The 12,015-nt window shown below is 40.1% G+C and overlaps 1 protein-coding gene and 1 non-coding gene across 3 annotated transcripts in view; both read left to right on the top strand.

Annotated features, from left to right (window-relative positions):
• Positions 1–651: 651 nt before the first annotated feature.
• LOC106744675 (prolyl 4-hydroxylase subunit alpha-2) overlaps positions 652–12,015 on the top strand; it is a 148,890-nt gene continuing 137,526 nt past the window's right edge. Inside the window, exon 1 of one of the 2 annotated variants that reach the window (XM_014619618.1) lies at positions 652–1,285. The gene's annotated coding sequence lies outside the window, so the exon portion shown is untranslated. The remainder of the gene's footprint in view (positions 1,286–12,015) is intronic. The other variant, XM_014619619.1, reaches the window with a different exon arrangement.
• Positions 2,041–2,136, top strand: Trnay-gua. The gene is made up of 2 exons: positions 2,041–2,077; positions 2,101–2,136. It is a non-coding gene; the product is annotated as a tRNA-Tyr (tRNA).

The following is a 12,015-nucleotide window of genomic DNA, read 5'->3' as shown; positions in this document are numbered from 1 at the left end:
CAGTATCGAGCGCATCGATACACAAAAAATTGATCGATTGGTTACATTCGGAAAATATGCTGGTAATACTGACAGTATTGAGAATTCATGGTAACATGAATTATAGATTGTCAGCCATGTAGGCGCATTTCATGAGATATAGTCATTATTGCTCTTGGTGGATCTCAATCACTGCAATGCTCAGTTAAATTATGGAACGGTAGGTCTAATTCGTTAACCTATTTTCTTGGCGCGATCTCGGCTTACCGAAGAGCATGCGTGATTTATCGTCGCCGGGATCGTCATCGAACAATAATTCTGTATGTTTGTCATGACTGAACATTGTTAAATAGTCACCGAGAGCGAATATCTTGTGAAACGCGTTAAAGAGATTAACAAAATGTTACGTGGGCATTGTTTCAAATTGTTGCGTTTCCTACTGACCGAAGGAATCCCGAGAATTATCGTCGTCAGCAGTGCTAAAAGTAAGTTTGGTATATGACAAAATATCGTCAAATGGTCATCGAAAATACATATGTACATGGCGGAACGAGTTAAAGCTCGCCGAGTGAAGTTCGCGCGTATCGAAATGCTTCGAGTATCTATTAAGCGCAGCGACATTCAGTTACGAACCGGATCGCGACGTGCAGGTACGTATTCGAAAGACAGCTCCGTATTTTCCGTGATCTCGGCCCGCCGAAGATGAGTCTCGCGTTTGATATGTCATCTCCGGGAATGCCGGAAGTAAGCTCTGCGTGTGTATCATAATGAAATATCATTAAACAGCCGTCGAATATCTCGGTTCGTCGAGAGTGCCGAGTCGCGCGATCGTCACAAAATGGTGACTCCAACTCGTTGAGCTTCCGAAGTCTCGCAAGCGAGTTATAGTCGGCAGGAGTGTAAAATATCATGAGCCGAGAATAAATATATCACGGTTTATGAAGCATCGCGTTCGTTGTCTTATAGCGCAGAAATCCGGCGATTTAAACGAACGACATTTGTGTGTTATTCATAAATGAAAAAAGAAAGTCTGTAAAGAGGAGCCTTTGAGCGACGTTGTGCGATACCGGCGCGCAATCACGTACGCCACCGTGTGACCAACTGTCTTACTAGCGTGTATCTCTCAGAGGTCGCGAAGTGTCTGTGCGTGTTTTGACGTGACGCGTGATATGTGTGGACGACAAAGTGTAACGAGGCTGTCACGGCTATTTCACGGAGGTGATGCGATGTGACGACTTGCTTCCGAAGGACTACTCCATACCCGGTGACGAGCAGTTCGGAGACGACAGCGGGCACAGCGTCTCCGGTGAGTTACTTTTGAGGTTACCTGTTAATGTTCTGTACGAATAAGTGTAACGTGCTTTTCGTGTTAATGACCGTTTCTCTCGTCGTTGCCGTATTTTTTCGGGTTAATTTTATTAATTCGCGAGAATCATCGTGTTCTGCCTATCGAACATCAATCCGGCTACCCGTATTTATAACCTAACTTTCGCGATCAGGTGTATGCGCGCGCGCGTACGACGATGTGTCACAAAGTGGTTCTCTCGTACACAATCCGATCGGATCGATTCAGGATTTTAGAATAGATACTCCGGTGGATTCTCGCTTTGCTCTTGCGAAATTACTCGCGCGACGCTGGATAATTGGAACGTATCCGAACGTAATTGATGTTGTTGCACGCATAATTGACGACGCGTATAATGTATATGCAATGCAAAAAGAAACATATACCAAGTTGTCTAGTTCAATGCCGCGGTTATCCAATTACTCCGTAGGAACTCGAGGTTCGATTTATACACACTTACTCTTATTGCACGCACAGATATAGTCATTATTGGTGGATCTCAATCACTGCAATGCTCAGTTAAATTATGGAACGGTAGGTCTAATTCGTTAACCTATTTTCTTGGCGCGACTTTGGATCACACTTTGTAATGGTATCGCATTCATACTAGATTACATTGAATGGAACTCTTGTGTGATGCTTTTGTTGTACGATGTAAACAGAAAGGCCCGTTTAACCATTCTTTCTGAAGGTTAAATTTCACCTCAGACGTATAGCCTTCGATAGCTCAGTTGGTAGAGCGGTGGACTGTAGTCGGTGTATAGAGAGAGAAAGATATCCATAGGTCGCTGGTTCAAATCCGGCTCGAAGGAGTACTCTTTTTTTTTTATTCATATTACGTGCATCTTTACTTTGATTTTTTGTAAATACAAAATAGGATAATATGTTATATTGCTATCCACCAATATTATTTTATCAAAACCATGTTATTTATTTATTTAAAAGCCATTATTTTATAAAAAAATCTCTTTATTAAGAAAAATTTGATCTTTTACTAGGGGATTGTTAGGAAAATTTTATGTTAATCATTTTGTAAAGGAATTTCTTCAAAAAAGCTTATAAACAAGTTGTCATTTTATGTGCTTTTGTTCTTGCAAATATTCGTTTGTGTATAGAGTACGTCATGTTTCAACCATTATGATAGTATGTACATAGTGATATGGTATGGTGGTATAGAAAAAAATAATAGAATCATAATGAAGAACGCGTCTTTATACGGGGTTGTGATAATGTTATAAAAGTTCTTTTATTTTGTCAAAGGTAAATCTTTTTTTCAACGACATGAGTAAGAAGTTTGTCGATAAATAAAAACGTGTGGGATTTGCGACGTCATGTGTACTGTAAAAATACTCTAGACCTGTCGTCAGGGCAAATTTAGCAAAAAAAAAATTACGTTATTATCGGAATATCGCGTTTACCGATATAGGGGCGATATCGCGAGAGGACGGGTTGTCATAATCCAAACGAACGAGCTAAAAACGAATATGCGAATATTCGCAAGTAAAACGGATTAAAGGTCGAAAAATATCCATATTATCGGACATGTGTGGGAAGGATAGAGGGAGTGACCATAAGGCACAGTCGTAAACCGCGCGCTTGTGATATATCTATGGTAATTTATAGCCGCATCCTCTCTAATCGTCTTTTCCAGCCATAATTTATTACTACTCCATCCATATTTATTGGCGCATCGGCCACTGCATTGTACGCATCAGATTGGTTATATTGTTGGCGGCACCGATGCACACTGCAATAAATTATCCAGCGTGCGAAGGTGCGACGGCTGAGGTGCACTGATAGATTGCGGTGGAGAGGAGAAGCGATTTATTTAAACGGCGCGGTGCTTTATATGCGGTTTGTTGCAATTTTCGATATATATATATATTTGCGATATACAAACTGTCTCGTTCCGAGATAATAGATCTTCGCAAAAGCTGTGAAACGCGGAAAAAGCAACAAAAAATAAGGTCTTCGATTTCGTCTGTATATCTCCAGATTTCTCTCCTCGCCCTTTTTATATTTTTTTCTTCTTTCTTTTTTTTTTTTAACATCAGGTTCGTACGTGAAATCCATTAGCATAAAATGACGAGGAGGAGTGGATAGAGCGCTGATTAAGTAATTAATTTTATTAATGTTGAACGCAACTGCTATCAAAACATCGAATAGCGCCGATGACTTAAATTCCGGTGATTTTCGCTTCGTTTGCTTGATCTGGTTATATTCTGTGATATTCCTTTATTGACAGTTCATCGCAAATTAATCGCCGCGCTTGCAATGCGACTTGCATAGTATCAAAGCGCTTGTGACACGCGTGTATCTACGATATATGTGTATAAGCGCGCGTAATCATATACGCGAGCGATTTGGTTTATAACGGCCGTATGATGTGTTAGTATTTCGCATATTATATTATTAATGCAACTAGCATCTCGTATTTATTATCATAATTACACGAGTAATGTTTCGCATAGCTGATAATGCGGCGATCTGACATTTTATGATGTGATATGATAATCTTCATCGATATGAAAAAGCTTTCAATGCACATTAAATGTTTATTCGTGTGGTAAACCTCGATCGGTTCGTAATTTTGGCAATTTGACTTTCACATATTTCAAATTTCATCACGTAGCGATTCGCCGGCATATTGAGTACACTTATATCGACAGTATTGTTAAATATATATATATACGAACGCGTAACTTGTGAGGTCTCGGATAATAATTTTTACCGCGAATTGTGGAGCAGGCGAACGTTCATTATAGTTTCGAGCCAACGAAAAATATTATCAATGTAAATGCCTTCCAAAGGCATTATAACGACTACTTAATCCTCTTTGCTCTCGCGGCACGGAATTACAAAAAATACGGCGGGTTATGAAGCTAGTCGACTCGAGTCACATTTCTATTCCGGCCAAAGCGAATTAATTTTAAGGCGGCGGAAGAGGACAAACGCAATCGAGCGGCCGCGATGAATAATTAAAGAACCTCCGTCAAGGAACAGATACAATTAAATGCGAGCGCGGCAACCCTGCCTTCTTTGACGCGATAAAACAAAGGATTGAATTTGCGAGCGACGCTTCGCTCGTTCGTTCGATGCGCGGTATGCACGCACGAGATATTACGTTCCTGTTCAGTGGCGTAGCGCGTAATCGGCCGTTAAATTCGGCCCGGTGTCGAGTATGAACGATACACAAAACGATTCAATTAGCGCGTCCTGCTTCCGGCCGGCACAGTACGGCGCGTCACCGCGTGCGGCATCGATACACACACACACTCTCTCTCTCTCTCTCGTATTCCCCGCTTCCGGTCGTCCCGGTCGCCCAATTTCGAGCTCGCACAAAGGTACGTCACGAGTGTGTACGTGCGCATTGCGTGTGTGCGCCCATTTATTGTTATTCAAATGGCGAAAAGCTGCACCCGGAATAATTTGATCGGTGCGACCGAAATTCCGGTTCGCCAAATGTTTGACGGACGGATCCGCGCACACGTTAACGCGCGCCTGCAAGAATAGTCCAGCCGATGATGATCGGACGGACGGATGTTAACATGCGCCGCTCGCGCGCGGCATTGTCGCGGTGGGATTGCAGCGCGCTAATTAGCGGTCTGCGCGCGATTTTTTTTTCAGGCGATTATATGGGTAATGGCGAGTGTAATTGTTCGCTACGCTCTGAGTATCAATCTGTCCTTTGAGTTATCGAGCTTATTTTTTGGAGTTTGGGTTTTTTTTTTTCAAATATGAGGAAGACGGTATCTTCCAACTTTGAAATTAACTTTGTCAAGACGGAAGAATGTTCTAATAGCGAACAGCGGAATAGAAGACCGCGACTTTTTCTTCGTTTGGATTGTCGAAATAATAATAGGCCTTCTTTTCGATTCTTCTATTTTTTAATCGCACCGTCGCTCTCGAGTAGACTTCACCTGATTTCGCGACGACGTGATCATCGGTCAAAAGTATCATTTGTACGCGAATATCCGTAGTTTGGACTGCATCGTCGGCTACATGAATTATGGAGGTAACGACGACGAACGTGTGTAGTAGGAAATTCCCACGAGGCGGAAAGAGACGCGTATGTCGCCGAAATTCTGCGAGTTATATTATTAGTTCTCTGCATTGAAGGGCATGGTTTTCTCTTGTGGTCGCGTCTGTCCGATTATCTTACGCTGTTATATAGAATGATATGTAGGGAAAATGATATCATCCTTGTATAGTATATCATCTCCGTGCAAGCGCTGAAAATCGAAAGGAATCGTAGTTTGCTTCATTACTAACACGACAGATCGTTTATTACACTCGCGCAATATTTCCCTCTTATAGCATCATTATTATTCTATGTTCGGCAACACGGCTTGTCTTCATATTATTTAAATCTTGGTCCAATAATTTTAATGACATTCGGCAGATTATAATACCGTTGATCTTCAAGGAGACGTTTTTTTTTTTTTTTATTAAAGGATAATAGCTATGGGACATATTTATTTAATCGATCGTGTAGAGAGTTCTCGAGAATAATAATTTCAAACGCGAAACTACGTTTTATGGGGATCTATTCAAACGTATAAATAGAATAAAAGTAAATTGAATAAAAATTTGTAAATGATATAAAACATATTGTGTCGTCTAATTCATATTTCCAAAAATTGTATCATATTTCTGTAAGCGTATATCTGAATGAGGATGCACGGACGGACCTGTGGGTACGTCGAGTTACAATCTACATCGGGATTAACATATTATCTCTCGTCTCAAAGGGCTTTTCATGTCATTACGTAAGGCGGATCTGCAATAATAATGATCATTGTGCTTGAGGGGTTTTGCTGCGGGCTATACGCTCGTTCCTCCGTAATTTCGCCTTTGGTGCTGATGCATAATGTATGGATAATTTAATTTAATGTAATACCACAACGTAATGTCAGCAAACGCGGCGTATTACGAGGCGCGCCGTGCATTGGTAAACAGTGTGCTTAGCAGCGATTAATTGATAGTGAAATAATATGTAATTTTCGCGCGAAATGTGACAAGAATATTATGCCAAGCGATTCTGAGCTTGTTGTCAAATTTACGAATCGTGAGAAACTTTTTTCTTTTTTTCATTTTAAACAAAATGGGAGAGAGAGAGAGAGAGAGAGAGAGAGAAGGGGAAAGAGATCTCTTTATTTCTGTTTTTATAAAGAGAAATAACAATGGAATCTTTTACGCTGGGTACGTGAAGACAGATATTTGTACAACTGGTTATCTTGATAAAAATAAATGAAATACGCGTATGAATGGATAATTAAGAGAAAACAATGTCTCACGGGTTTCCATTTTGCAAAGCTATGTTATTAAACTCCGCTCACTGTTGCAACTTATACCTATCCAATAACATGTAGATTAGACCTGAGACACGTCGGAGAGTCTCAGCGGCATTATCATCTTTGTCGTGCACAAAGAACGAGGAATATCGGCTCCATTGGCGAATGCGCGCGCTCGCTCACGCTCCGCTTCATTCCGGCATCGCGTGCCAAGAGTAGTTTACAGCGACAGTGTCGGATTCGACGCGCATAGTTCCACACTTTACCCGCTCGTTAAAGTTCGCCCGAACGACATTTAGCAACGCGTCGTGATCGCGAGGCGTGGGAGGCGCCATGTCACGATTGCGATCTCAATATGAGAAAAACTCTGACGTAATAGGGTTACTACGCGTGCTCTGAATAGCTTATGACATTTCTTTTTTTTTTGTCGCGGGTATGAAAAATCGGAGAAACGGTCAGGATAACGAACGGCAGAATTTCGCATGACGATGCCCCGTTTGTGAGAAAAACCGCGTGACGTAATTGATTCACTGTGCATTTCATGCAACTCATCGTGTCTTTTTTCTTTGCTATTTCGCAACACGTTCGTCGTTTAATTTTAAAAGATAAAAGATAAGAACATGAAATTTTCAAACATGTATTCAAATAGTATTGATCAAATAAATTTCTCGACTTTTATTTTGATTCTTTTTCAAAAAAAACGAAGATTTCCAATTCTTCGAGTCATTATTCTTACGTTTAAATCCAAAATATTCTCGGGTGTAGTAACGTGTATAACGCGCATAAAATGTATTAATGTTCGACGTTGTCAATTATACACTGCAGTGCACTGTCTCTTGCTACTTTATTATGTTTAAGCCGTTTTGCAGCTAATATGTTTGATTTGAAAATTAAAAACTATACATACACAAGAAAGATTGGTTGAAACGTGACTTATGGCTTACTACATGTGTTTTTTTATAGTCAGAAATTCTGCTCCCTTCGACCAAAACGCATTTGGCTCACTCACTGTTACATTAGTTCAACCAATTCTTTTTCCTCGTGTAGAAAATCAACTTGTTCTTGAAATTTTTCGCGCGAATAATATTAAGAGATCTCAAAATTTACCGCATCAATATTAATAAGAATAGCCTTAATCGAAAGTTTGCACCAACATTACATTACATGGGAAGAACAATACTGTTACATTTTTGGCTTTAGTTTTTGAAATATTTTAGTCGATGTTTTAATCGACGTGAGAATTCTCCGGATATACTATTAGCAGTGCCGCAACATTTTCATCGTTAACGTAGTCGCAGTCGACCTGTCATCAATCTGTCATTTTTTCATGTACTCGACATCGCGGCATTATCGTGCCGCTTGATTACCGACAGAATGTCGCGTGACGATCGATGTTAACGTTGTCATTCACTCTAGGGTACGTCATGAATAAATTAAGCGCGAAAGTCGCGAATTCAACCGCTCCCGAATGTTTTGCGCGATCACTCGGGAGAAGTCAAAGTTCTCTTTGTGGAAATAGGCAAATATACAAAACTACAAAGAAAGCGTGAAAGAAGGCCATCAACAGTGTATCAATAGCGGCCATCTAGGGAAAGATGCGCTGTCTAGAGACCTTATTGTGCCAAGAATCCCTCAAGTTCGATGAAATACGTTCCAACGTGGCACTTTACTAATTAGGACGAGTCAAAAGCAGCTGGAGATGTGCCGATGACACGGCTATAAATTTACACAGCGGGCGTCTTACGCTAAACTTGCTCCCGATATTGCGTCTAAAGACGATATGTCCCGGTTCTAAGATGTAAATCCTGCGTGACGTTAACGTTATAATTGTAGCACACGCTATTGCTGATAACGTTAGATCGATAACGAAATTCATAGCCGAAGTGAAAAATTATAATTATCGATCCGTGTTAGGCGAACAGGTGAAAAAAGAATACAGCAAAAGATTCCACCTCGTATGAAAAAAAAAAGGAAAACGAAACTTGGGAGAATTACGCGGTGGCCGAGTCATGACGCAACGCAATATCAGCGATTGTATCGTAATCTCGGGGCCACAGGTTACAACGGAAGTGGCTAGGCTCGCGAACGTGAGCATCGCGTTAATGAAATCGCCCAAATAATGAACGCGCATAACGCATCTCGGTGTATAAAGTGTGATCCTAGGATCCTACTGTTATGCAAATTGGGAACGACAGTGGCGATTTACGAAAGCGTTACGCGCCGGGCCCGGTAACCTCCTAATTTTAATTAAGATCTCTATCAATTCCGCCCATTCTCACCGCCACTGGTTGACTCCTTGTTTCTTCGGCCGTTTCACCAACCCACTTTGGCAGTTTCTTTGTTGCGAGTGCGAGCAAAGACATCCGCGAAATGTATTATCAGTGACGTAAAAGTCACTTCATTTTCATGTATAGAAGCGCGTGCTACAAATCGTATTTTCGCGATACTAGGGCTCACTGCAAAAAGATCCTCTCGTGGCCGTCATAAATCTAGGAAACTTTAAAATTCTTGAAATAGCGACTTTCCGACTTTTCTTCCTTCTCAGTATTACTTAAATTGTATTCGTTCTGCTTCTTGGTATGCAATAAGATCAAAGAGCGTAAGGTCTGAAATTTTGGCATTAAATTTAATTTTAGAAAGCGACATATTGGCAGCTTTTTAATGCAGATTAATAAGCAAATATGAAATAATCTAATAAATGTTAATAGACAAGTGAGCAAATAAAACGACAAACTTCCTTCTTTCATAATCTATTTTATTATGATTTTTTATTGATGATAAAAAACTCTCAGTAGAATTAAAAAATTCAAAACAGATGACAAAAAGGAGTTGCAAGCCTCGTCGCCGACTGTATTCTACGTCCTATATCCTGGAACCAGCTCCTGGTCGTCATCATGACCAAGCTGTCAATGGAAGGCATGTGAAAGTACACGTCGACCGGAAACATGATGTTAATTAATGGTACAGCCGAATTATGATCCATGAATTTAATTAACTTGCTCTTAAAGGTTTGAAATAATTTACTATAAATTGCGAATACAACAGCCTAAGGTCTCCTTATTTCTTCCTTCTCACATCTCCGCAATATCCAAATTATATCGAAATTTTCACTAATGAGAAAGTACCAAAAGGATTGTGAATAAAGGAAATGTATCGTTATTATTTATTTTCTCTATTGACATTCCATTATCTATCTATATTAATTATTTATTATTTGCTCATCTCATATACTGCAGTTACACAAATAACAATTTAATCTACATAATTAATTGAATATTGGAATTAACAATGAAGAAGTTACATGCAAATAGAATATTGAGAATTTATACGGATATTAAATAATGTTTGAATAAATATTTCTTTAAATCTCAACACGAAGAATACGACAGTAAGTAAACGTTTGTAACATTAAAGTGGAACAATAGCCTGAATAGAACAATAGCTTGTAATGAACAATAGCCTATAATTATATATCCCGAGATTCTCCATTGGCCCTTCAAGTTCGACAAGTTCGGAATTTGCAGGGTTATTGGAGAACCAAAATTTCAAGTCGGAGAGTCTCACTGCGGATCTTAATTTTAACGACAGATTTCCCGATGAGTTTGAAGTACTTCCTTTCCGTAACGCAAATTTGTAAGGCGGTCTCCGGTTTTCCAAGTTACGAGTGATCAAAAAAGAAAGGCTTCTCACGAACTTTGATAGAATTTAAAATTAAGATTCAATTACGAGTACGTATATGTTAAACATTGGAAAATTGTGATAAACTATAGCCTCTCTTGACATTTTCGCTAAGAGAAAATCAACTTCGAATTGTGCAGAGAATCTTACAAAAAGAAAGTGAAGAAAAATTACGACAGCTAGTAGTGTAGCTCTAACTTGCTGTTTCTTGCGTTCACTCGTGCGGTAGTTGATTTTTACAATTTATGACCGAAAACGCACTTGCATTTAAAGTGCAAGTACTTTATGTCGTTGTATATGAATGAGATATCTCTTTTCCGCTGTGCGGAAAAGGTTGTTCGCTTCCTCCTCGATGTTGATTCCTCATAGACGAGAACGGCGACGTTTTCGATTAAACGAAAAGATCTCTGTCCCTCGAATCGATTGAGATTGTGTCCCTTTCATTCTGTTGCCGGTTCCGGCGCACAATCCGGTTCCCAGTCGCATCCCAAACAAATATCAGGAGCAGCCAATATTGATTCTGTCGTTCCTGCTTTTCTGCTTTCCTTCGTCGTCACACGTTTCCCTGCAACAATGGCTCTGTTCCGGAATTTATGTCCGAGTAATAAAATGCTTTAAAGGCTTAATCTCTACGTCTCCGGATATCTACGCGCGATTTAAGCTCCTAAATGTTCTCGGAAATTTGTAGATAACTCTTTAGATTGTAGGTTTATTACTTCCACATTCGAAAAACACAAGACTAAAGGATTCATGATTGATTGCAAATTAAGCATCACAGATAATTCACGGATAAAAAAATCACGGATAAAAATAAAAGAATTTATTGTGGACATTAAAGATGCTTGTAATTGATCAAATACTTAGATGGCAGAAACTATTTGATAAACGGACCAATTTTTAGGAAGCTTCTCGAGACAACAATAATACACAATCTTCCTTCTTATTCGCTCGATGGTTTACCCCGGATGAATATATTCCTAACGAACGAGAAACTTTCTCTCGAACTTTCATGCGAAACTTCATAACGTTGTCGGTGGGAAAAAAATCGTCGCGCGCGGAATTATACGAAATAAAACATTTCGCCGGATATATAAGAGACGACGAATCCGCTGACGTCGCGGATATATCCGGCCGCTGCGATGGAGGCTCAATTTCAATTTTCCGCCCTTCGGCTGCAGGTTGCAGCTTGCACCATCGCGATCGACACTCGTATATGCGGCGGAACGTGCCGGGACAATATTCTGTGAGGCGATCCTCCCCTAATGGCTAATAAACCAGCCCTCGATAAATTCACCCTCTCTCGCTCTTACCGCGCTATTCTCCTATTCTAATATTCTCCCCCTTCGTTCCTCTCGAGCGCGTTGGCGTCCACGTGGACACTCGTCTCCGGTGGATATTCGGCTGGGATGGGCTAGCAGCCAATATCGAAGCGTTCTCCTGATAGTCATAACCGTCGTCGTTCCGACAGTTCCGAACGTTGTCTCTTGTACCGTTTTCGTTATCATTTCATGCGCAGCATCTGCAATGAGTACAAAATGATAGTCCTACCAGTAAATGTTCGTAGAAACTTTACGAGATTTTGAACGCGGCAGACGAACTGTTGTTTTATACAGGTCAAGTTGCTTGATTAAACGTAAATATGTCACAAAAATAAATGTATAAATAATAAATAAATTCATCATATCTTTTTGTTTTGCGGCCAAGAACAATGGTGAGGAA

The sequence above is a fragment of the Dinoponera quadriceps genome, unplaced genomic scaffold (genome assembly GCF_001313825.1).
Source record: "Dinoponera quadriceps isolate SergipeBrazil2010 unplaced genomic scaffold, ASM131382v1 scaffold1352, whole genome shotgun sequence".
Taxonomy (NCBI): Eukaryota; Metazoa; Arthropoda; class Insecta; order Hymenoptera; family Formicidae; genus Dinoponera; species Dinoponera quadriceps.
Note: the sequence above shows the minus strand (reverse complement) of the source record. Positions and strands in the feature narration are given on the sequence as shown.